The sequence below is a fragment of the Mus caroli genome, unplaced genomic scaffold (genome assembly GCF_978045245.1).
Source record: "Mus caroli unplaced genomic scaffold, Mus_caroli_1 scaffold_3, whole genome shotgun sequence".
NCBI classification, from domain to species: domain Eukaryota; kingdom Metazoa; phylum Chordata; class Mammalia; order Rodentia; family Muridae; genus Mus; species Mus caroli.
Window position 1 is genome coordinate 122,978,004 of NW_028227258.1, and position 26,687 is coordinate 123,004,690.

Sequence of the window (26,687 nt, forward strand, 5' to 3'; positions counted from 1 at the left end):
AAATTCCTGAATAGAACAGTAATGGCTTGTGCTGTAAGATCGAGAATTGACAAGTGGGACCTCATGAAACTACAAAGCTTCTGCAAGGCTAAAGACACCATCAATAAGACAAAAAAACCACCAACAGATTGGGAAAGGATCTTCACCTATCCTAAATCAGATAAGGGACTAATATCCAATATATATAAAGAACTCAAGAAGGTGGACTCCAGAAAGTCAAATAACCCCATTAAAAAATGGGGCTCAGAACTGAACAAAGAATTCTCGCCTGAGGAATACCGAATGGCAGAGAAACACCTGAAAAAATGTTCAATATCCTTAATCATCATGGAAATGCAAATCAAAACAACCCTGAGATTCCACCTCACACCAGTCAGAATGGCTAAGATCAAAAATTCAGGTGACAGCAGTTGCTGGCGAGGATGCGGAGAAAGAGGAACACTCCTCCATTGTTGGTGGGATTGCAAGCTTGTACAACCACTCTGGAAATCAGTCTGGCGGTTCCTCAGAAAATTGGACATAGTACTACCGGAGGATCCAGCAATACCTCTCCTGGGCATATATCCAGAAGATGTCCCAACCGGTAAAAAGGACACATGTTCCACTATGTTCATAGCAGCCCTATTTATAATAGCCAGAAGCTGGAAAGAACCCAGATGTCCCTCAACAGAGGAATGGATACAGAAATTATGGTACATTTACACAATGGAGTACTACTCAGCTATTAAAAAGAATGAATTTATGAAATTCCTAGCCAAATGGATGGACCTGGAGGGCATCATCTTGAGTGAAGTAACACAATCACAAAAGAACTCACACAATATGTATTCACTGATAAGTGGATATTAGCCCAAAACTTAGGATACCCAAGATTTAAGATACAATTTGCTAAACGCATGAAACTCAAGAAGAATGAAGACCAAAGTGTGGACACTGTGCACCTTCTCAGAATTGGGAACAAAACACCCAGGGAAGGAGTTACAGAGACAAAGTTCGTAGCGGTGATGAAAGGATGGACCATTTAGAGACTGCCGTATCCAGGGATCCATCCCATAATCAACTTCTAAACGCTGACACCATTGCATACACTAGCAAGATTTTGCTGAAAGGACCCAAATATAGCTGTCTCTTGTGAGACGATGCTGGGGCCTAGCAAACACAGGAGTGGATGTTCACAGTCAGCTATTGGATGTATCACAGGGCTCCCAATGGAGAAGCTAGAGTAAGTACCCAAGGAGCTAAAGGGATCTGCAACCCTATTGTTGGAACAACATGATGTACTAACTAGAACCCCGGAGCTCTTGTCTCTAGCTGCATATGTATCGAAAGATGGCCTAGTCAGCCATCAATGGAAAGAGAGGCCCATTGGACTTGCAAACTTTATATGCCCCAATATAGGGGAATGCCAGGGCCAAAAGAATGGGAATGGGTGGGTAGGGAAGTGGGGGGTGCTATGGGGGACTTTTGGGATAGTATTGGAAATGTAATTGAGGAAAATATGTAATAAAAATATATAAAAAAAAAAAGAAATGATTGCTGAAAGGATCTGGATATAACTGTCTCCTGGGAGGCCCTGCCAAAGTCTTACAAATACAGCGGTGGATGCTCACAGCCAACCATTGCACTGAGTGTGGGATCCTCAATAAAGGATTTAGAGATAGGACTGAAGGAGCTGAAGGGGTTTGCAACCCCATAGGAAGAACAACAATACCAACCAACCAGACCCCCCAGAACTCCCAGGGACTAAGCCACCAACCAAGGAGTACACATGGCTCTAGCTGTATATGCAGCAGAGGATGGCCTTGTCAGACATCAATGGAAGGAGAGGTCCTTGGTCCTATGAAGACTCCATAGAAGCCTCAGTGTATGGGAATCAAGGGCGGGGAGGCAGGAGTGAGTGGTTGGGTGAAGGAACACCCTCATAGAAGCAGGGGGAGGGAGGATGGGATAGGGAGTTTCTGGAAGGGGGGAAACTGAGTTAAGGGATAACACTTGAAATATAAATATTTTTTAAAAAAAATTTAAAAAGAAAGAAAAGAGCCTGCCATGCCACAATGTAGACAGCAGATCATCAGCACTTTCTTTATCAGAATAAATAAATAAATAAATAAATAAATAAATAAATAAATAAATAAAATATTAAAAAAAAAAGAATGCAAATGTTTAGCTCTGTACCACATTTTAAAAAATATTTTTATTATGTATTTTCCTCAATTACATTTCCAATGCTATCCCAAAAGTCCCCCATATCCCCCCCCCACTTCCCTACTCACCCATTCCCACTTTTTTGGCCCTGGCGTTCCCCTGTACTGGGGCATATAAAGTTTGTGTGTCCAATGGGCCTCTCTTTCCAGTGATGGCCGACTAGGCCATCTTTTGATACATATGCAGCTATAGTCAATAACTCCGGGGTACTGGTTAGTTCAGAATGTTGTTCCACCTATAGGGTTGCAGATGGCGAAAGGCAAACATAAGAATCCTACTAACAGAAATCAAGACCACTCACCATCATCAGAACGCAGCACTCCCACCCCACCTAGTCCTGGGAACCCCAACACAACTGAAAAGCTAGACCCGGATTTAAAAGCATATCTCATGATGATGGTAGAGGACATCAAGAATGACTTTAATAACTCACTTAAAGAAATAAAGGAGAACATTGATAAAGAATTACAAGTCCTTAAAGAAAAACAGGAAAACACAACCAAACAGGTAGAAGTCCTCAAAGAAAAACAGGAAAACACATCCAAACAGGTGATGGAAATGAACAAAACTATACTAGACCTAAAAAGGGAAGTAGACACAATAAAGAAAACCCAAAGTGAGGCAACGCTGGAGATAGAAACCCTAGGAAAGAAATCTGGAACCATAGATGTGAGCATCAGCAACCGAATACAAGAGTTGGAAGAGAGAATCTCAGGTGCAGAAGATTCCATAGAGAACATCGGCACAATAATCAAAGAAAATACAAAACGCAAAAGGATATTAACTCAAAACATCCAGGAAATACAGGACACAATGAGAAGACCAAACCTACGGATAATAGGAGTTGATGAGAATGAAGATTTTCAACTTAAAGGGCCAGCAAATATCTTCAACAAAATTATAGAAGAAAACTTCCCAAACCTAAAGAAAGAGATGCTCTGTACCACATTTTTATTGGATTATTTGGGTTGTTTGTGCATAACCTCTTGAGTTCTTTATATGTACTGGATATTAGCCCTCTGTCAGATGTAGACTTGATCAAGGTAGTTTCCCATTCTGAAGGCTGCCACTTTTTCCTATTGATGGTGTCTTTTGCTTTACAGAAACTTCAGTTACATGATGTCTCATTTATTAATTGTTGATTTTTATGCCTGAGATATTCCTGTTCTTTTCATGAAGTTGTCTCCTGTACCAATGGAGTCAAAGCTATTCCACACTTTCTTTTATATTCGACTTAGTGTATCTTGTTTTATGTTGAGGTCTTTGATCCACTTGGACTTGAATTTTTTAAGTACCAAATTTTATTGCCCATTCCTGTGTTGATGAACATCTCAGATGCTCTTTACAATTTTAGAGAAAAGGTAGAATTTTCCTCATTTTCTCTACTTTCTGTACAGATGATCTCATCAGTGAAAAAGTTCCTTGATTTTAGTCTCCTGTTCTGCACACTTTTCCAGTAAGGTGATTAATATGTAACATAAATCTTTCCAAAGACTTTATGAATTTTTCATCCATGGTAACTTGCATCTCAGAAGATACCAATAATGCTTGGAAAGACTTTGTTAGTGTTTGATTGAGAAGCATCAACTCTATCCTTGTATAAGAACTTCTCACACAAAGCACCAGTTTCTGAGAAACTGTCTACAGAGTGAGCACCTTCCATTCCTTTATTCCATTTTGTCCAGATTAATTATTCAGAAGCACAAGGAAAAATCAGCAATATCCAAGCCTGCAGCAAGTATTCCAGAGACTTTGTTTCTTCTAGACATTTAAAGAAAGAATAGATTCCTTTCTGCATATTTATCACCCTCTTTCCTTTACAATTTACTTTTCTTCCACAAGTAATTTTTACATCCCATGTTGAACAATATTGTTTGTCTCCTGCCTCTTGCTTTGCATCTAGCAACCACTGCTCATGAACCCTGTACAGTGAAAGTCAGATTGGTGTTTGCTTTGATGTGAGATGTTTATTGCACCTGAGGTAGCATGAATGGAGCTTGACTCTGATCATGTCACACACAATAAAACATGGATCATTGCATCTACAGCACAGACTGGCTCATAAAATTTACAGAAGTCTGTCCTTTCATGTGAAGCAGACTGCTAATGTAGCAGAAAGTGAATGAAGAACTACATACTCCCCCAAACCAAAGAGGTTAAATTATAACCATTGGAATCAGTGTGTGTGTGTGTATTGCATTTGAGTGCACACATACTCCCACATGCATGGGTGTATGCAAGCTCATACATATATAGTCAGGATTTCTATAAACAACACATTTATGTTTTTAACATGGGGAATTCTAAAGAGATGTAAATTTGGCAGCCATGTGAACTAAATATGAACTGAATATGAACCTATTTCAAACAGAATGAGAATGTTGTATCAGTGAGTTAGAAGGGGACTAAAGAACAAAAGCATAAACATGTGAAGAAGTCCCTGAACCCAAACTCTACCAGTGTTTGAGTCCCTTGCATTCACTACCTAAAGAGTTACATTGTTATACTGATGTACTACTGAGAATTGAACCTAGAAACCAGGTCCTTAAAAACAAAAAAACAAGAGAGAGAGAGAGAGAGAGAGAGAGAGAGAGAGAGAGAGAGAGAGAGAGAGAGAGAGAGAGAGAGAGAGAGAGAGAAATAGTTAGTAGAAGTTTCTTTTATTGTATTTAACATATAGAATTACATTTAGAAATAGTTATGATGGAAAAAAATTAAAGGTAAAATAGTGTTTGCCTAAGAGTTTTTCTATGGACTTGTGTGCATAGGTGTGCATGCATTTATGCATGTGCATGAAATGCCCTAGACAGTGTGTAAGCGTGTGTAAGTCTGAGGCCAACTTCAATATGCTTTCCTCAATTGTTTCCCCATCTTATTTTATTTGTTTAGTCATTTATTTTGAGGTAGAGGCTCTCATTGAACTGGAAGCTTACTGTTATTTGGCTAACTGATCATCCGGCCCCTAAACCTGCCTGCCTCTGACCCTACACACTGGAGTTACAGCCATGTTCAGCCAAGCTCAGCCATGCTCACCCATGCTCAGCCATTCCCAGCCATGCTCAGCCATGCTCAGCTATGTTCAGCCATGCTCAGCCATGCTCAGCCATACCCAGATTGGGAAGTGGGCAATGGAGATTCAAAAGCAGTTTTTTTTAATTAAAATTATAATGCAATATATTTTGATCAACTTTCTTATCATCACACAATTCCTGCCAAGTCCTCCAAAGCTCCTTACCCACCCAACTGAAAGTTCTTTCCTTCTCCCAATTTTAATAAAACAAAAAAAATAAATAAAAATTTTGGTTTGGTAATGTTTGTCCAAACATACTGTATAGCATGCACTTCTCCCAGACCTTTGACTAATGCTTTTCAATCATGGGACTCTGTGCCTTGATTAAACAAAAAAGTGAAGTTAATTACTACATTTTGATCGATTGCATTAATAAATAAAACCCACACATCTTCAGATTTTGAGCCTGAAATTTCATATCAGTTACATATTTGTGAAAACTAACTATCTCCACAACTTCACTCTCAATCACAGTATAGACAGATTTCACAACCTGTCATCTCTCACAGGGCAAATTAACACATTATTGATTCAAATTTTGAAATGTTCCTTCTGTATAAGCTTTGGATTCTCAAAGGCAGATATATGAAAACTTAATTTTACAGTAAGGACAGAAACTGAAACATCATCTGTACTTCTATTTCTTTTGGTTTTGTTATATAACAAAATTTAAAACTCAAACCCGGCTGTCAGATGTATTTTTATTTTATTCATGTATAAGTAAATGTCCCCTGTGTGTGGCGTGGGACAGCCAGGTCCTGTTGGCATGGGTTTCAGAATCTCGGATGCAGAGACATGAAAACTTAATTCACAATAGGGACAAAACTGAAACTGTGTATTGCTACTAGATATAGCAGCCAAGGACTATATGTCTCTGTGGAATTATTTCCAAATACAGTTTATATATTTGAGTCTATAATTCTCAGAATGACAGTACAACTGAGAGTTCTGTAAGTTATTCCAAATAACAAATGGTTCTTAAACAACACTTCTTAAAATAGATGTATAAATAAATATATGGCATATATCAGAAATATGTATATACAGTATGTTTAGGCATTATATACAGTATTAATATATAAATGCATAAACCATTTCAGTTAAGACCCTTTAGGGTCTAATACTAATAATCTCTTCATGGAAAAGTATGTTCTTGTTAACATTGCATAATTCTGCAAGAACATTATTAAATAAAGAATATAACTTACCCAATATTTTCAAACCCTTTGGCCACTAAGTACACCATTATTATTATTTTTTGTCTTGGTGTCAGCTTCTCCCTACCTCTGTCTATGAATTCTCATGATGGAAAACTGCCTTAGAACATATGAAGGGTCCTCTTTGACTTGTGTGCTCTCTTTCTCTACTGTGTGCAGTCATCACACAATAAAAGACTCTCGCTGTTCATAGCCTGTTAGTGTTTTCAGAACACAAGCAGCAATTCAGATTACTAGTTATTTGGACTAATGTTAATTGTTTTCAAAAAGTATATCTAAACTTGTAAAAATATTGTGTTATTTAAGCATAAAATAAGTTTGTAAAGTCCTGTGTGGCTACTCAATATTATCTCTGTTATGCTAATATAAACAATCATTATTACAAATAATTTATGGGCTGAAGTCATCCCATGTTTTTGGTTGCTTCACTAGGTATGAAGTTTGTGTTGACTCCTGGGATTCCACAATGCAGGGTAGATGGTTTCAGCAAGGAGCTCTGAGCAGGTCTGAAGAATCACAGTTCTGGAGAAAAGAGGAGTCCCTGCTGAGACAGCTTTCCTCTGACCCTCTTCTGAGAGTGATGATTACAGCAACTGAGACTTGCTGCTAAGCTTGCTGCCCCTCTTCTGTTAGGCACACCAACAAGCAGAAAACCAGATATGCAAGCATCTAGGTTATATCTGATTTCTAATTCTAGGTATATATCTCAGGGACAGCCTTGGGAGGTGGACAGAAGGAAGCCTATGGTCACAAAGTCATAATGACTATTGGGCTTTGGACCTAGTCCTCTGGGGTGGTGGCTCTTTGAGGTATCTGTACAATCTAGAGGCATCATATATTATCAGTACCTGTGAGGTCTGGTTGGTGGAAGCCAGAGAGTCTGATGTGCCACACCCTTCCTTACAAACTGCCTTTGTGCAAGAAGTCAGTCTTGCTGAGCAGAAGAAGGCATGCTGGAAGGTTTGGACAGCCAAGGCTCTTCTGCTCACGGCTTCATTTCAGCATTCCTCATCTGTGTGGCCTCACCAACCACATGACTATGTTTAAGTCATTTTGCCAAGATTTCTAATTCCAGTCACCAATGCGGGGGCATTTCCTGGGATACTAAGAATAGCCTTTTGGCCAAGGTAACCTAACTTTAGGAACCTTTCTAAATTTTTTTAATCAGACTCTAATTGTCAGGAAATGTTCTTTCTGATGCTAATTACTATGCAATTACACACATTCTGCAAGTGAAAATTATGACTTACTTAAGACATCATAAATATTTGCTCTTACGCACACTAGCATTTTTCTGTATTAGGGCTTATGTACTTCACCACAAAATGTGGAATTCATGTGCAAGTTCAGCAAGACGAGTAGTAGAGATTTGGAGCAGGTCCTCCTGCATGGTTCTGGTTTCGTATTATGAGTATGGGGAAATCTTTCCCAGTTTGACTTATACCAAGTAATTATTCTCTAAGTTTCTTCCAATACATGTTGGAACTGTGGCAGGAAAATGAGGAAAATAATGGGTACATGGAAGAAAAGCCTCTCACTCTGGAGTCTGGTTGATGATTCTCTCTAGCCTAGAAGCCAGAATCCCAGAACGACTGCCATTTGTTGTGAAGGTCTCCAACAGAGAGACTCTTGAAATGGCATTGAATGGGATAAGGTCTATGTGACCTTAGGCATTGCCTCATTCATCTCTCCAGATATTTTCTAGGAACACCAAGCCGGTCTGTCAGCTCTATCTTCTGGTACCCTTGTGAGCTAAACTTTCCCTAGTCAACCATAATCCTGTCAAGTGCCACCAATGGGTCACCCTAAAATCCCATTTAAATTCCTTGGGGTCCCTTTTGTACAAATCCATGTGCATAAATTTTAAAGACAATGATGAAAGTCAACTCTCAATCCCTTTATTCCCTTACTAAGGTGATTCTCTTTCTCTTATTTCTCCTGTTTAAAATCCCGGGAGGTGGGCACAAAGTTCCACCCCTAGCTGAGAGGTTATTGGCAATTCATAGACTACTGGAGTGGGAGAAGCCAGTTTTCCTTAAGGGCATGGCCCAAAGAAGGTCTACCACTTGCCACAGTCTGCATTTTCTGCTTTCCCCAACCCTTGCTGCCCCCTGCAGTGAATGTGGCTTTCTTCCCCTCCCTGACCACTCTGAGAGAACTCGAGAACCCACAGGTGCCAGCTTATGTGAGACCTATGACAGCCTCTCTTGCCTCTGTGACTCTCCCTGATAACAGGCTGGGTGCTTCCCAAGTGCAGCTGGTGCCTGTCCCTGGAAAAAGGAGATTAGGGTCCCACATTTAAATCATAGAAGGGAGGTTATCAAGAAATCACAGACAGTTATGGCTGGCTATAAAACTAGTTTCTGATAGCCCCACAAAGATAATCCTCAGGTCAGAAGAATCCCCCTCTCAGCCATGCAATTCTGTCCTACTAAATGGTATCATGTTTGAATTATGACTTGCCTCACCTGCCTCCCCTCATCACCCTAAGCATTCAAAGAATCTGTAACAATGCTGTATATAAGTGACAAGTCTTCCAAGCTCGGGGTCACACTCCTGCCCAGCGCTGTGGGAAGGTTTGTGATCTGAGTCTGACTCAAAAATAAAAAGACTTATGCACAATTGCATCAGACTCTTCAGTTCTTGAGCTCTCCCAGGTTTCTCATAAAATCATGGCATAACAAATACAATTCTGTATTATTAACTTTTAAACTTTCTAAAAAAAACTCAAATTTGTTTATTTTTTTAATAAAATTTGAAAGACAAATACAAGTAATATAAAATTCCTTTGGAGTAGCTTGGGTTTTGGTCTTGTGGTAATGAATAGACTAGGCTCTATAGGCTCATATATTTGGATGCTTAATCATCAGGGGGTGGTACTATTTGAAAGGATTAGAAGGATTGGGGTGGATGATCTTGTTGGAGAAAGTGTGTTACTGAGGGCAGACTTTGAGGTTTCAAAACGCCTGTGCCAACCCCAGTGTCTCACTCTCTGCCTACAGATGTGGATGTAGAACTCTCATGTAATTTCTCAGCAGCATGTCTGCCTATGTGCCACCATGTTCTTTACCGTGATGATAATGGACTAAATTTCTGAAACACTAAGCAACCTCCCAATTAAATGTTTTCTTTTAAAAGAATTTCCTTGGTCATGGTACCTCTCCACAGCAATAGGACAGTGATTAAGACAGGTCTTTGGTCCTGCATTGACATTCTTCTCAGTGTGGCAAGGGAGGCCTTTGTTTCTTCACATTCATGGGTTCTAATGGAACCACATAGTTTCGTATAGTTACATACATGTCAACATATGAAGAATGGTGTTAAGTAGAATCAGTAGTACAACTGGAGTTACTTTATGAATTGGAAACCATAAGTGTCCCCAAAGCACTTCCTGAAAGACTGACATTGTTTCACAAGTGTGTGTAGTACTACCAGCATGACAGATGACATTTTCTAAGCAGCTTCACTCTGAATAAAAATACACTAAATTATACAAAAATAATGCTTGGTTGTGCTTCATAATCTACTCAGGTAAACTCTGAATTATCTTCATGAATATAATATCGCTAAGGATTTACAAGTAGAAAATAAATGATGATCACTGAACAGACTCTTGACTGCAATTACAAACAAAATGAATTGTATATTTCAAAATATGCTAAAATGCTAAAAGAATATATTTTAAACATTTTGCCATCAAAAACTGTTTAGGGTGTACAAGATGATTTATTTGCCAAAAATGAGACTTAATAATTTTACATTGTAAACACATGTCCAATATTACTTTCTGCCCTACACATACATATGATTATTGTTTGTCAATTAGGAATACAATTCTGTAGTTTAAGTATACTTGGCTACGTGAATGACACTATTAGGAGACGTGGCCTTGTTAGAAGAAGTACATAATTCTGGGAACAGGCTTTGAGGTCCTATGCTCAAGCTCTGCCCCGTATGGAAAAGAGCCTGCTTCTGGCTGCCTTCAGGTCATGATGTAGAACTCTCAGCTTCTTCTCCAGCACCATGTCTACCTGCATGTTGCCATATTTCCCGCCATGATGATAATGGACTGAACCTCAGAAAGAGTAAGCCAGCCCCAATTAAATGTTGACCTTTGTATGTGTTGATGTCTTTTCACACAAATGGATACCCTAACTGTCTTAGTCAGGGTTTCTATTCCTGCACAAACATCATGACCAAGAAGCAAGTTGGTGAGGAAAAGGTTTATTCAGATTACACATCTATCTATGTTGTTGTTCATCACCAAAGGAAGTCAGGACTGGAACTAATCAGATCAGGAAGCAGGAGCTGATGCAGAGGCCATGGAGGAATGATACTTACTGACTTGCTTTCCCTGGCTTCTTCAGCTTGCTTTCTTATAGAACCCAAGACTACCAGCCCAGGAATGGCCCCACCCACAAGGGGCCCTCCCCTTTGATCACTAATTGAGAAAATGCCTCACAGCTGGATATCATGGATGCACTTTCCCAACTGAATCTCCTTTCTCTGTGATAACCCCAGCCTGTGTCAAGTGAACACACAAAGCCAGCCAGTACACTAAGACAAATTCTAAAAAGAAATAAGAAAAACTATGGAAATATTGTCATACAGGGAAAAATAAACATACATCAGTGATTCCACTTGTCATTTTCCAAATCAATTCTGCTCTACTGACACAGTGAAGTTAGATTTTAGAGACACTACAGGTCAGAGCCTGTGCTCTGGAAAAGTTTTACCTGACAGGACAAAAAAGACAGAAGAAAGGGAAGAAAGGAAGAAAGGAAGAAAGGAAGAAAGGAAGAAAGGAAGAAAGGAAGAAAGAAAGAAAGAAAGAAAGAAAGAAAGAAAGAAAGAAAGAAAGAAAGAAAGAAAGAAAGAAAGAAAGAAAGAAAGGAAGGAAGGAAGGAAGGAAGAAAGAAAGGAGAAAATCACCTCTGTTTAAGATCTACAGGGAATCATCAAGAAATATACAATCATTTGTTCACACCATGACAAAATGCCCCAAATGGCCTAATAAGTGGTTTTCAGCATAGTCTAAATCATCCATGCATTACAGAAGAGCCTTTATGTCTGTGAAATACATAAAATCAGGCAGCAACTTGGTTGTTCTGATGCCTGTGTTTAAATCAGATGAGACATGTCAGCGGTGCTGTCACAAGTCATTTCCCTTCTATGAAGCTTTTGCTATTGATGTGCAAGAATGCATCCTGGCAGTTGAAAGTAATGCCATGACCAGCAGTGACCACCACTCAAGGATTAGCCTGTGGGGTCAGGAATTTGTTCCTTTTTCTATACATTTGCTCCATAGTAGCTTTGTAGGAATTTTATTGTTATATAAGAAACACCAGAGCATTATAATTAGTATAAAACTGCACTTTAGGATTGGAATTGCTATTCTCATGACTACTCGATCATTGCTATACAATAAGACCATAGCAATTATGTAGCAAACTCCTTAAACATGAGCAATGGTCAACTGTGTACCCAATGATTAAAATGCATGGTACTTACCCTCTTTGGAAAATAGACACACACAGAAACATAAGATAATCATATGTGCACAGGACACAGACACAAACAGAATGCTCAGTATGCACACCCATACACATGCAAAACATGGGACACACATGAATACATGCACACAGGACATTCACATGTAATCACATGCACACACAAGCATGAATTCATATCTGGTGGGGAACTGAAAAACCTTCCAGAGATGCCATAATAATCCTGCTAATTATCAACCACACAACAACCAGGGAGCATCACAGTACATATAACCATTCCAGTTGTGTGCACATTTATACAGAAACCTTCGCTTCCTTGTGGATGTTATATCATGCTTGGGCTGGAAGGCCTGTGATGCGAGGGATAAGATTCCAGGTGGTGACTCAGAACTTATAAATTTGTTTCATTGCCACTCAGCCTTGGAAATGACCCACATGAACCCTGAGGTCCCGTCATTCCTCACTCTGTGTAAGAAAGCTAAAATTCCAAATTCTAAGGAAACTACTTATAGAAAATTACTCGTTTTTTCCTTTAATCTATATTCAATTAAATGTCTAGAGTCTTTCCAGTGTTTTTTCCCAAGAAAGCTATATAATAATGATGACTTTGGCAGGAAACATAAAGTAGTATTCCAGGGTCATAGATATGCTCACTTGACAACTATTATAACCCTAGAACTGTATGTTTACATTACAGCATGCTTCGTCCATTGTGTTACAGCTTTCCTGCTTCTCCCTGGTTCTTCCATTCCCTCTGTAGACTGAGCCTGTCAGTTAATTTTATGCCTTATGGTGGCAGGTCCACCTCTGTCTCCATCTGAGGAGTAACTAGGAGGGGCCTCCTGTTGCTCAGGACAGTAACTCAGTTACATGGAGACCATCATGAAGGCAAGCTATGGTCTCATGCTTGTCTGTCAAGTTATACACATGCTCCATTTACCCGCTAGATTTCACACTGTCTAAAAGAATTTCAAGTCCAAAGTTATACCAAAGTGAAAATTTCCAAAACCCCAAAGCTGTGGATATTTAAAGTCATCAAATATATAGCTATGCCAGCACAAGTTTGCCTAGTGAATTGTTCCGCAAACCTCCCTGGATAATACAGATAGAGAAAGCCAAAGTCATTAATAGTGTCTGGATAGGAATCCCACTGGAGTGGACAAGTTTACCCTGTGCAGGGTACTTGCTCCTGAAGCTTGGTTGAGAACTGGCAGATCAGTAGCTGTCCTCTCGGTTGAGAACACACACATCCATGAACGTCACCTTTCTTTCCAACTATCTCTGTCTCATAGCAATGAGGAGCCCAGGAGGCTTCTAAACTCTATGAAGCCAGCGTGTTGCCATTTAAAGTATATTAAACAACATTAATAATAATAATAACAGACATGGTTGGAAAGATTGTACAAATACAATAAGGCTCAATGCCCACAGGGAGCCAATCAATGCACAAGAATGTCCCCCAGGAAAACTGTAAGACGTGAAGAAAGTGGATACTTTATCTGTGACGATAAAACTTGCAGCTTAGTTGGAGCTTGAATTCAATTCAATCTGGTTTCAGGCAGTCTGTGATTGTCCCTAAAGTACAGCTGTAATGTGTGAAATTATATCTCAGAGGAATGAATGGTATTCCTCAGCACATGAATAGAACAAAGGTGGGAAGATTCCCCTCCCCCACACATATTTAGCATGGGGAGCTTTGTTTCCCTTTAAAATGCAGCTATATGGGCAATTGTCTGAATTATGTACATCGAACTCTCTTGATTGCAATATCAAGTAACAGAGTTAGGCCAACAGGCTTAGAAATAGCCACAGTTTTGCTCTTTATTTCCTTTCTGAGTTCATGACAGATGAGCAAACGGTATGACAGAAGAGAAGATGCACTCCTGTAGTATTAGAGAGCTGATTTGGCCAATAACAAAAGTGCAAATAAAATAAATGAGACCACTAACTGGGACTCAAGTATAACTTTGGAAAGTTGGAGCTGAAGGCTGGAGACATGGCTAAATGGGTAAAGACCTTGTTTTGTAAGCTTGAGATATTCAGGCAAAATCAGACTCAGGAGTGTAGGCCAGCACACCTACAGTGGGACATGCAGGCAGGAGCATGGGCAGGCACACGTGTGGGAACAGGGTGGCCTGGGAAGACTGGCACACAAGACTTTCCACTGACTTACACACACACACACACACACACACACACACGGCAGGGATGTAAACTTATATACATGTTCACACATGCATACAGATACACATAATATCATACACAGATATACACACGCACAAATAAGTGGGCAATTAAAGTATCCACACATTATTTAGGTTATTTAGTGTGGGTCATTTTACCAATAAAAAAAGTTAAGGGAAATGACAATGATATTCTCCACCAGGAACTCGAAATGAACCATAAAAACTAAGCAAGAAGCAGACTTTAAATATCTGAGCACTTGCTTTGAATTTAAATCTTAATTAGCAAATGACAAAGATCCTGATTAATGCCTGATAAAGGAAAATGATATTCTTGTAAAATCTCAAACTATCTATGAATATATATCTGAAAGGGGCCTGAGTGAGCCCAGTTAGCTGTGAGTCAAAAATAAAAGCTGGAATGGAGATACTGCACATCAGCAGAGAGAAAATGCAGCATCCAGCAAACTCTTTCTATCCTTTGTTCTGTCTTTGCAATTTGCCTGCAGTTGTGCTTTAACTCTTAGCACACCCTGCCCCCTCTTAGGCTTCTATATGTATGCTTGTTTTCCAAATGGCACTGCTGCCTGTGAGAAGGTATGATCTGTTTGGCCCTTCCACAGTGGCACATGGGTGGATGGGGTGATCTGACTTGGTCAAAGTATAGGAGTCTCTTCCTTTCTTCCCAGAGTTGATCCAGGGAATCCAGGAGCCTCATCTGGGATCCCAACTGTTCTCATAGGACTCTTGCTGTGCATGTTTGAGTGAACAAATGAGTAGGCTTACTTTTCAGAGGAAGAGAGAGATGGAGAGAGTGACAGAAGGGAAAAGGGGAGGGGGAGGGGAGAAATGGTGGAGGAAGAGGGAGGGAAGGAGAAGGAATGAAATATATTTTTAATGTCTATGTGTGTGAATGTGTGTGTGCACCCATGAAAGCAAAGTCTGTGAAGGCTAGAAGAGAGTGGCCGAGTCACTGGAATTATAGATAGCTGTGAGCTGCCTGACGATGATGCTCAGAACTGAACCCAGGTCCTCTGGAATAGCAGTGTGCTCTGTAACTTCTGAGCCATCTTCACTTCCTGAAATCTTTTAGTAGAACATTTCAGTTGAGAGTAACAGTGCCATGGCCTATCGTGCATTCAAACATGGGTTTGTAAACTGTGTGTGTCTTATAAGCCATGAACACAGACATGGGGTAACAACATGGGACAGCCAGAAATGGCTCAGGTTTGTTTCTCTGTTCATTCACAATCATGAAGTTTCTAATTAATTTTCAGTGTATTATGAATTCACCTTGCTGTGGTTAACAACCCAGCTGAGCAGTCCACACCCTTCTAGTCCCTGCAGTCCAAAATGAAGCCCATATAATTCAGTTACAGTCATTTAAGATGAACTCTAAGTGCCACAAATCAAATTAGAAGAGGTTTTGTCATCCTGGGCACAGAAACTTAGATCAGGCAAAATAATAGCTTAATATGTCTATTACAGTCAAGGCTTGATTCATTGATACACTCTAGTATGGAGTTGTCATAGTCATTTGCAGAGCACACACTTGATTTAAGGAGAAATTCAAGGCTTGGGAAATGATTTGGTCATTGAAGGTCTTGAGATGCACACATGAGGTCTTGAGTTTGGATCTCATCATCCATATAAAAGGCTAGGATGCTTATAATTCCAAAGTTACTGGAGAAGAAAAGATAGAAGAACCTCTGTCCAGCCTGCCTAGCCAACCTGGTATGCTCTAACTCGGTGAGAGTCACTGTCTCAATATATAAGGTCCAAAACAATGGAGAAAGGAACACATGCAATGATGTCATCTACCCTCCATGCACCAGTACACTAGCATGTGTGTGCACACAAGCACACACATGCAGAAGGGATTGAAGCAGCAGAACACATGACTTTCTCTGCAACCATGCTTCAACTGCACTTCATCGGTCCTTCAGATTCCTGAGAAAGACTATGACAGGCCCAGCTATCATCACAGTTTGGAGGGTGGGAGCATGTCTTTAAGATCAAACAACTCTATTGGTTCTTGATCATCCTATATATTGTTCGGCATCTGGTCAGATCCCCCTCTGTACACCTACTATGTGTGACTCTCAGAGTAAGTAGTGAGGCACAAAAGAAGGCACTATCTGGGCTTTACCTAACCAGTAGAGGCAGTAAAGAAATTTCCTCACCGAGGACTGAGAATATGGCATTAGCCAGGAATCTTTCCCGTAAATATATTTTCTTATGCACATATTCAGATGTAGCCAAACTCTACCATATGCCAAACTGGAAAGATATCTCTGAATGTGTAAAACATATGAAAGCTGGAAAGCTAAGCATCCAGGGGAGTTTAAGTAGAAAATAACACATCCCCATAAATATAAAAAAAAATCTGCTTTTCTTAATTGGCAGTATTTCCCAGTGAGTTTCTTTGTGTCCTTTCCAGCAGAGCACAAGTAAAGCAATTGACACCTGGAAAGCCTGGCAACACAGCCACAGAGGGACATGAAGGCCGGCACGCCCTGGCTTGCCTCTGGCAAGTCACCAAACCAAGATCAGCCTCCCTGCCTGAGAGACAACAGCTTTCCTTCTTACCTAAGCCAGGCTTTGAATTTAATTGTGTTTAAATAAGAACATTAACGTAAGTTTAGGAAGCTGTGGATGGGGAGAGTCCAACATTTACAGATGACTTCTCCAAAACCACAGCTTCAGTGAGAGTCTCTCCATAGCTATATCCACTTAAAATTAAAAGAAAAAGGAAAAAAGGTCCATTTGGTTTGGGAAGATGACTCAGTGGCTAAGTGCTTGCCACACACGCATGAGGCCCTGAATCCTCCAGGAATGGTTTCAATGAGGTCTTTTTCCCCCTCTCGATTTTCTTCTATGTTCGCTGGTTTGTCATTTTTTTTCTCCTTTCTCCTGTACAATATTCTTTTGGCTCATGAGCTACCAAGAGCAAAGTCTTTGCTAACCCAGCTGGGCACTGGTAGAGCTCCTTCCCTGGGAATCCTTTCTGATTTGTTCTTAGTCCTGGTGATTCTGTGAGCATCAAATGGCTTCAATTTGTTACTTGGATTCAGGGGTTAAGCAGTTAATAGAAACTGTAGTGTCCCTGGTTAATCTCTGGGTGAATCCATGGTGACCAAATTTGGGGCATGATAACACACACTAGGAGTACTGTTGGTAATAATGAGAGTTTCTGTACAAGAGGCAAAGGAGAAAACATACTTTTCATCCCCAGTTAAAAATCAGTGGGTTTTCTCTACTTCCGCTTTAGATGGGAGCAGTGCCCTATGAATTTGGATTTATCTATTAATTCTCTGAACAGTTTCTTCCTCTTCACCAGCCTTGAGCCCAATAGTCCAGAGTGCATGCCCTCCTTCCTCTTAGAGGCCATTTGAATGGCTTCTGCTGCATACCTCCTCATCAGTACAAGAGCACAAAGGGTTACCATATGCCTGCCCCATTTATCACTTGGCTAGTCATTTCAAGCTCAAGACATTCTTACAAGGTATCAGTCATTGTACTGTGGCTAAATGAAGAAAAAGTTTAGTGCACTGTGACTTGCCTGGATTCATCTCTTTGTTATGATGGAATTAGAAAGACATGGCATTAGAAAGGCTCAGTTGACAGAGCTTAGAGTGCATGAAGCCTGGAGTCATCGATCCCATGAACCATTTAAACTCAGTGTGGAGAGACACACATATTATGCCACCATTCCACAGGAAGAGGCAGGAGGATCATAAGTTCAAGTAAGCACTCAGCTATATAGTAAGTTCAAGTTGGGATATGTGAAAGCAAGTATAAAAACAAAAAAAACAAACAAACAAACAAACAAACAAACAGAACTAGAAGGAACCTTCTTTTCCTCACTAAGGGAAGCTTACTTGTGATTCTGAAAAGCCTTGCATGTGTGCTTGAGTCTCTAGTTTACATCTTTATTAGTCCCACATGGTCTGAGTCATTATTTATTATACATATTTTATTAACACACTTTGCCAACACAAAGCCTTTTACAATATTTCAGGCAAACTTCACATAAAAATTTTCAGAAATTCCACTTATTTTAAGTAAGACACCCCCACAAAGCCTCATATTTCAGAAATCTAATAAGAATGTGATATTCCTGAAGGTGACTGGACTTTAAGGACAATCCATACCGAATGATCTAATAATCACTTCTGAATTGCACATGGGAAGACTCCCTAAGCTATAGAGTATATAATAACAGCCACCACATACATGCAACTTGCCTTGTGTCGCATAAGATGGGTACTTCACAAATGATTTAATGGTGTCTGTGAGTGGTTATTTCTATGCTTTTTCTTTTTTTCCAAATAAGAGAAACTCAATCTTCAGTCTCTGGTGGCCATAGAGATGCTTGAACCTTCGGGGATGTTGATAGGGATGTCAGAGTCATCCTAAATGATGACACAGATGCTGCTGGAGTTCATCAAGGATGATGACAAGGACATTGGAAGCAATCAACTTACATCATCAGTCTGGAAAGTTCTTTCTTTAAATCAGCTTGGGTTTATCTTTTAAAATTAAAATGTTCTCATACTACAGTTCTAGACAGTCACATAGATGAAAGCCTTATGATGTTTAGATACATGTATCCTGAAGTTCTTGCCAGTTGCTCTTCTATAAGATTTAATGAAAGATTACCATTGAAATTATGTTTGGATGTATGGTCTTGCATGGGTGTGTGTGTGTGTGTGTGTGTGTGTGTGTGTGTGTGTGTGTGTGTGTGTGTGAGGATAACCCTGGCTATATTCCTCAGACACCATCCTCTTCCCTGTGCAGAGCTCCATGATTCAGAAGGGCTGTACGGTCAGCAGCTCAGGGATCTACCTGTCTCTTCCCTCTAGAGCCGCCATAATTACTTACCATCATGCAGACTCTTTTTATGACAGTTCTGGGGATTAAAGTCAGGTCCTGTGCTTTCAAGGCAAGCATTTCACCAACTGAGCTTTCTCCCAGCCCTCAAATTATGCTTTTGGACACAGACACTAGACAGTGAGTAGGAACATAGAATGATTTCTTATTCCTATAAGTAAACCTATCATATTTTTGTTTTCTTTTTGAGTTTCACATTCTTGGGGAGAATGGTCTTTTAATATAATTTTTTTAAATGAACCTCATTGGAAAACTTTAACAGATTATTTGTAGCAATTTACTTAAAGTTAATCCATGTAAATCTTGGACTAAACCACACATTTTCCATATCTTTCCTTTGTCTTCCAACTTCCTTCTTTTTAATATTCTTTTCTCCCCTTTCCTTGAGTTCTTAAAAAAAAAAAAAAAGAAAGAAAGAAAGAAAAGAAACAAAGAAAACTGAAATGTAATTTCTTCTGCAGTATTTTGTTTTGACACTGAAATTTTGGCCAGAAATGATGCTGCTTTAAACATTCAAGAGTGTGGGCCTGTTTTCAATACGAACTGAGATTCAGGGAAACATTTTAGACTCACTCAGCCTCAACCGCATTGCCTGCCAGGAACTCCACACAGCTGCAAAACTCACTAAGGAAAACTAGGGTAATTCTTAACAGAAACAACTATCAAATATCCTTACAAACAGAAAATAGAGGTGGGCATAATTAGCAGAGTAGATGGTATGTTTCTCTAGCTCTGTCTCATTCCTTCCATCTTTAATAACAAAGAGAAAACAGGTTAGCTTCACTGCCTACAAGGGGATGGGTGTAGGGATTGCTCACCCTGCTTCATGTCACTCACACTCAAACTCAATCCACTGTGGATCTGTCAAGAGACATGAGATGTTTAAAAGTGAAAGTAGCCAAAGGTGAGAATGTGTTATCTTCTCAGGATTCCACAGATCTGATAAAAGAAAGTAGTAAGTAGTGCTCTGCATTATGGGCAGGAAAAAGTGTGAGGTGGTCATTCATTTTTCCTCTCCTTCTTTCCGCACGTCTGTGACTTCAAGAATGCGTTAACAAAAATAATAAGAATATTTGGGGGATGTATATGCAGCTGATCAGAAACAATAGAGCAGAATCAAAGTGATCCCAGGAAGAATAAAAGCAGATGACAAGCCCAAGCTCGCCCAGTGGATAAATCTTCCCATTGTCTTACAGTGTTACTGAAGGCTAATAATAAACTTCAGAATACCTTTTCCCCCTTGCAAGGGGTTGGACTCAGAGCTACACACGTTATCCAATTGCTTTGTTGCTGACCGCATCCTCAGCCCCTGAGATCACTTCAGCTGAGACTCTGAATATCTTTCATGTTAAACTGATGAGACTGCCATAGTGTGTTGTGGTGTAGAGAAATGTCTGAAAGACAATTTATCATTTTCCAACTCCAAATTAAAGAATACTTGAAGTTTAAGGTCTACGAAATCCAAAATGTTTGATAAATCTGATAAACCATTTAGGTACTAGTGTTTTAGTCAGACTTGACCAATAACCAAGAAACCATTCATTTCTAGCAATCATAATTAAAATCAACACACATGGTCAATGTTTTAAATTACCTATTGTTGTTCTTTGTCCTCCAGAGGCTCATGTTTTTGAACAGTTGTTTCCTAGTTTGATGATGTTTGGAAAGGTTCTGGGACCTTTAGGGGTAGAGCCTTACTGAAGAAAGCCCTACACACTGGGGTGGGCATTGAAGTCCGATATCCAGACCCACTCTATGTTGCTTCCATCTGCTTCCTGAGTGCAGAGCCAAACTCAAACTCATGCTACACGAGGTCCACTATGATAGGGTGAGGCACTCTGCAAGTAGGAACCAAAAGAAACCCTTTCCCCCTGAAGTTGCTCTTGTCAAGTATTTTATGACAATACCAGAAATGAGCTAAGATACACAATGAAACTGTGTCAGGGCTTTCCATGCCTCTGAGTTGCCCCTCTGCTCGGCAGTCTTGTTGGCAGTGTTGTGAAGATGTGTGTTCTAACTCAATCTCTCAGAGGTGTTTCTGCATTATCCCTTGCATGTCAATGTGCCAACATAAAAACAAATACAAAACATCAAAGAAACAAACAAAAAGCCAAAAGAGCACTGAAAATTCTTGAGTCATCTCACATGGGATTGAGGTAGCTGGGTAACATAGTTTTTATGTGAACGTGAAGTATAGAATATTACATTAAAGGAAACTTATGTTTTGAGTTTCCCTAAAAGCAGGCAAGTTCATATTTCTTATATCTTCCACATTAGAAGAGACCCAGTCCCTCAAGGCAGATAAAAACAGGCAGCTTTGTTCATCACAGTGCCTCTGCCTCAGTGAGCTAGAAATACCTGCATCCCTGTCTTTAAAGGGGACCCTGGTAGAACACTTACATGACTCTGGATCATAAGATGTTTATGTAGAAAGACTGATTAGAAGATATCTTCCCAAAGTCAGGAACCTTCCGAGAGACTTTCTCTGCTATTAAATGACAATATAAGAGGTAGAGAAGCCTCAAGAGCACCAGACTGGGACTTTCCTGACATGAAATACCATCAAAATCAAAACAGCATTCTATTAATCTTTGGATGCTTATTCTAACTCTCCTTCCATAGAGGATATAAATATATAAGTATATTTTCCTCCCATGGAAATGTTGCCTTCAGCATTTAAAAAATAGATTCTGTTGCCATTTTGTAAAATAGAAGTAAACCTATATTTTTAGTATTTTCCTGAAATGTTGCTGCTTCTTCTTTCCAGGACAAGCATATCCCTGTCTGCACACAATCTCTGCCACCTAGGGAGTTAGCTCTATTAGTATCTCTACTCTGTGCTGGCCCATAGTGTGGGCTCTTGTGTGTGTGAGTTTACAACTAAGCAGTGGCTGGACTGTACCCTGTCAATTTGTCTGCGTAAAGGAAGAACGATCTGTTTAATGTAAAAAGTAAAGTGAGGGAGATGGTTCAGTTGGTAAAATGGTTGCCATAGGCAACATTATGATCTAGGTTCTCTTCTTAGAACCCACATCACATGACAGGCACACACCCCGCTGCAATCCTAGTCTTGGGAAGGCAGAGACAAGCAACTCCTTGATGCTCACTGGCCTGTCGGTCTACCCTGCATGCTGAGTTCCAGGCACTGGGAGAAAACCTAACTCAAACATCAAGGGAGAAGTCACATGAGAAATAACAGCCAGGATCGTTTCTATCTTTTCCCACATACATGTGCTCACATACACATGATCACACACACATGCATCTACACACATGTAGAAATGTGAATTGTAGCAAGATTCATGGTGCTGCTGAGAAAAACAAAAACAAAACCTGATTTTTTGACAGGTAATTGGTGATTGTTTTAAAATGGAATCACTTATAAGATAGATGAATAGATTCCTAGCCACTGTTGTGGACTAACTTAGGGTCAATGATCCATTATAGGGGAGCTTTGGGACTCCACTTCTTTCCCAGAGCTGGTGGCTAAAGGCTGCACTTGATTTCAAGCTGCAAAGTGAAACTGGAGGACACCCAGGATTAGTGTAAGGAGACAGTACCACTCAGGCACTCTTGTCTCCATTTCCCAGGCCTAATTCATCCAAGTTGGATGAAAAGCCTAACTTTGTATAAAATAGTTTATTTTAAGTGTAAGTACTGCATATTAATTTTAAAGACATATTTACATTCTATATGATTTAATTTACATTTTGCAAAAAAATCTTATTAAAGCTAGAGACTTTACTTATTTACAATATTCATTTATTTGATTTATTTATTTTGGGGGTTTTTTTTGTAACTTTTTATTGACTCTTTGTGGATCTAGCACCATGCGTTTCAATCATCTCTCCATCCTTTCCTATCTGCCCCTGCAACCCCACCCCAACAAAACAAAACAAAACATAATAATGAACTAGAACAACAACAAAAATTTCTCCCTAGAAACCACTGTGTGTGTTCCACCATATATCCTTTTGCTGAAACAGTTTTACTTGAAAATGGTCATTATAATGAATCATTGATCTGGTTGGAGGCCTCTAGTTTCTGCTACACTATCAATAAGTGATCTTCATTGGGACTCTGCTCAGATATTCTGTTGTTGCCCGTGTTATGAATACCCCTCAGTTTTGAATCTAAAGAACTGGCCCCTTCATATGCTTCAGTAGTTCATATATGGGCTAAATGTTGGTTTGGTCAGACCACTACCTCTCCTGCATCCATGAAACCAGGGTTGGATCTTTGCCCAGGCGAGGGGTAGGGCTAGCTCTCCTGCTATACAAGCCCTTGCCCAGAATCTCCCATGCCCACACTGTTAGGACCAGCTCTACTGTGCTTTCCAGGTGAGGTACATGGCTAGCCCTCACACTCTTATGCTTGGGGCCAGCTCACCAGCCTACTAGAGTCATTCATAATAGCTCATTTTGCTGTTTTGTATATGTACTGTGCATGCATGTGGGTGCATGTTTGTGCACAGTTTTATGGGTAGGTATGTGTTGAGGCCAGAAGCTGTCCTCTGATGTCTGTCTTGACCACCATTCACCTCATATGTTGGTTGTAGTGACTCTGTTCAGTTCTGTATCAGTCTTACATGGCTTCAGCACAGTTGCAACGATCTTCAAGGCATGCTCCTACTTGAATTTTATTTGATTGCCCCCCATCAAGGAAATCAGAAATGACAGCATCCAAAAAAGATGAGAAGATCAATGGGAAGGAAGATGACTCTGGTATTTTACGCCCAACCATTACAGGAACAGTCATTATAACACCTGTGTCTCCTGACCCTCATAATCCCTTTTGGAGGAACATCGGGGTTTTATGTAAGTTCTATACCTGTGGGAAATTAGCCAGGAACTTTCCCTTTCTTTCGTTCTCCTGGACCATAATTGGAAGCAAAGTCATTTAGCATCCAGTTAATTCGTATAAAGCAATCAGTGAAGGGATCGAGGCTAATTGAGTTGCCTTCATTTAGAAGGAAACAGCAGGGAAAGGCATATTACCTAACAGTGCAGTGAGCTCAAGGAACCACCTTCCGCAATTTGCCTGATTTCTTACACTGAGCCAACTTTTGCACACCTCCCACCCATGTTCATTAAAGCACTAAATAGGGTCTGGGGTCAAGGAGAGCTTGGGGTTGGAGAATGGAGCAAGACCTGAGGATTAATGAGTGCAACATAAAGATGATGTGAAAAGAGCCATGCAGGCATGCAGGCCAAGAGCCACCCAGAAGGACTGAGAAAATGGACTATGAGATGAGGGGGACAGGAACATGGTGGAAAACATAAGAACTTGACAACCTAGAGTACATGGCCATGGAGTACAGAGGGCAAAAGTGAAGGATCTAAAGGATATGGAGGTAAAGGTCACAAGAGAAGATTGATGGCTGAACAACAGAGATGCAAACAATTCTGTCAGTGACCAAATGCATGGGACCCAATGAGACCCTATGTTAAAAATATGCTGGAATCCTTTATGATCAACAGGAACCCATCCTTTTGATCCAAAGTTTTTACCGAATGCCTACTCTTTGCCTCATTTTGTCTATGTGCTAAGAACATGGGCCTGGTAAGTGTTCTAGCCTGTAGTAAAAATGAGTATTACAGATTCAGTAATGTAGTAGAGCTTAGTATTACAAACTTAGTACTGCAGTAGTGATGAGTACTACCGACTCAGTACTGCAGTAGTGGCAAATACTACAGACTGAGTACTGCAGGAGTGATGAGTGCTGTAAACTCAATGCTGCAATAGTGCTGAATAATGCAAACTCAGTACTTCATTATTGGTAAGATGCTGAACTGGTCCACATATCTGAATAATCCTCAAATGTGATATCTATATCTGTCATTCCAAAGCTCAGAAAATGCTTCAGAAGAGACAGCAGAAGGAGTGCTATGAACTTCAGTCTTATGGATATGCCTCAGCCATAGCAATCATGAACACATGGCAGCTGTGACCACCTGCACAAGATATGCACAGGAGCATAAGAATTGGCAGTAGGAAAGGAAACAAGTTAGAAGGAAGTATGGGTGAACAGGAGTCAGGAGATGACCTGTGGGTAGGGGGACAGAATATAACCATAGTACCTGCATACACAAATGATATTCATAAAAGCTATTCTTCCATTTAAAATAGTAATGGCTTAACTTCACAGTCCTATGCATATACTGCACCAAAAGCCATCAATACACAGTGTATACTGTATAAATAGGGAGTTTTATTTAAAACATATTCTAAACTTGTAGCAATAAATAGAATTTATTCATGATTATAATTCTCAAGATACTGGCATATTTTAGGGGAAATAAGTTGTATGTGAAAAGCTGAAATGTGTAAAAGAAAAATATTTGACTTCTTTCCACCTCTAGTCACAAAATTCACTCATAGAAATGGCAAGCATTAATTGTAATTGATTTGTGTGTGGATTTTGAAAACACCAAAAGAGTTAAATTCAGGAATTAAAAAATTGATATTATAGCGTTTAAATCATTAGCCAGTTCTACAGTATCTGAGCAAGACCAATGGCCCAAATTACATCATCATCACTAGAGAAGAAAATAAAATCTTAGGCAAATAAACTACCACGCATATATTTTTGGTTTTCTGTCTTTACCTGGATTTGTAGACTGACTTGCAGTGGTTTTGCTTAATGAGGAAGCATGCTCCACTATGTTTACAGCAGCCTTGTTTATAATAGCCAGAAGCTGGAAGGAACCCAGATGTCCTTCAACAGAGGAATGGATACAGACGATGTGGTACATTTACACAATGGAGTACTATGCAGCTATTAAAAATAATGAATTCATGAAATTCTTAGGCAAATGGATGGAACTAGAAAATATCATCCTGAGTGAGGTAACTCAATCACAAAAGAACACACACACAATAAGTGGAATTTAGCGCAGAAGCTGGGACTACCCAAGATACCATTCACAAACCATGAAGCTCAAGGAGACAGAAGACCAAAGTGTGGATATTTCAATCCTTCTTAGAAGGGGGAACAAAATACCCATGTAAGGAGCTACAGAGACAAAGTGTGGAGCAGAGACTCAAGGAAAGGCCATCCAGAGACTGCCCTACTTTGGGATCCAATCTATATACAGTTACCATTCACAGACACTACTGTAGATGCCAAGAATGCTTGCTGACAGGAGCCTAATATAGCTGACTCCTGAGAGGCTCTGCTAGTCCCTGACAAATACAGAAGTGGATGCTCACAGCCATCTATTGGACTGGGCACAGGGTCCCTAATGGAGAAGCTAGAGAAGACAAAAGGAGGTGAAAGAGTTTTCAGCCCTCATAGGAAGAACAACAATATGAACCAACCAGTACTCCCAGAGCTCCCAAGGACTAAACCACCAACCAAAGAGTATACATGGAAGGAACCATGGCCCTAGCCACATATGTAGCAGAGGATGGCCTTGTCAATCATCAATAGGAGGAGAGGCCCTTGATCCTGTGAAGGCTAGATGCCCCACAGGATGTATAGGAGAATGCCAGTACGGGGAAGCAGGAGTGGGTGGGTTGGTGAGCAGGGGAATGGGGTATGGGATAAGGGATTTTCAGAGAGAAAACCAGGAAAGGGGATAACATTTGAAATGTAAATAAAGAAAGT